The sequence below is a fragment of the Tupaia chinensis genome, unplaced genomic scaffold (assembly GCF_000334495.1).
Source record: "Tupaia chinensis unplaced genomic scaffold, TupChi_1.0 Scaffold128092_1, whole genome shotgun sequence".
Lineage (NCBI taxonomy): Eukaryota > Metazoa > Chordata > Mammalia > Scandentia > Tupaiidae > Tupaia > Tupaia belangeri.
In genome coordinates, this window is record NW_006188376.1 from 1 (window position 1) to 596 (window position 596).

The 596-nt window shown below is 61.2% G+C and overlaps 1 long non-coding RNA gene across 1 annotated transcript; it reads left to right on the forward strand.

Moving 5' to 3' along the window:
• Positions 1–224: 224 nt before the first annotated feature.
• LOC102468677 (uncharacterized) lies at positions 225–596 on the forward strand. Its single transcript, XR_336344.3, has 2 exons — positions 225–346; positions 533–596. It is a non-coding gene; the product is annotated as an uncharacterized LOC102468677 (long non-coding RNA).

Sequence of the window (596 nt, forward strand, 5' to 3'; positions counted from 1 at the left end):
GAGCTCCTGGCTGAGACCTTGGACCCCAGCCAGAGGGGAGGAACACGTGCTCCCTCCAGGAGTTTGCACAGAGACCCTCTGGGACAGCTATCGTCTTCCCTCCTGCGTCCACAGCCCTCTCCCAGTGCCGGCTCGCCACACCTTCCACGCGTGGGGCTTCGAGGTCCTCGGCTGTTGAGCCTTTTTGTGGGAGGCCAGGAGACCAGTCTCCAGTGCTGGGCTGGAGGATACCCTCACATGCAGGGACCTTTGTTTTCAGGAAGTCCAACCCAGAGATCCAGGCCTTCATGAAGAAGAAAGGCTTTGGCCAGAACTTCAAGCAACTGGAGTCCTTCTACATCCAGAAGTGAGGAAGGGAGGCAGGCGGGTCGCTTGGGCCACCAGCTGGGGGCACTGGCTTTCCATGCCGGGCAGGTCCTGCTACCTGCCTCCGGGCCCCTGGAGGCTTTCCTAGTCCCAGCCTTTCAGGCTGACAGACCACCAGGGCCTGTCTGGACCAGCCTGTGCCCTCCTGACGTCCCCTCCTCTGCAGGCTGCTGAACATCGCCTCCTCTTATGGCAAGGGCTACGTGGTGTGGCAGGAGGTGTTCGATAAC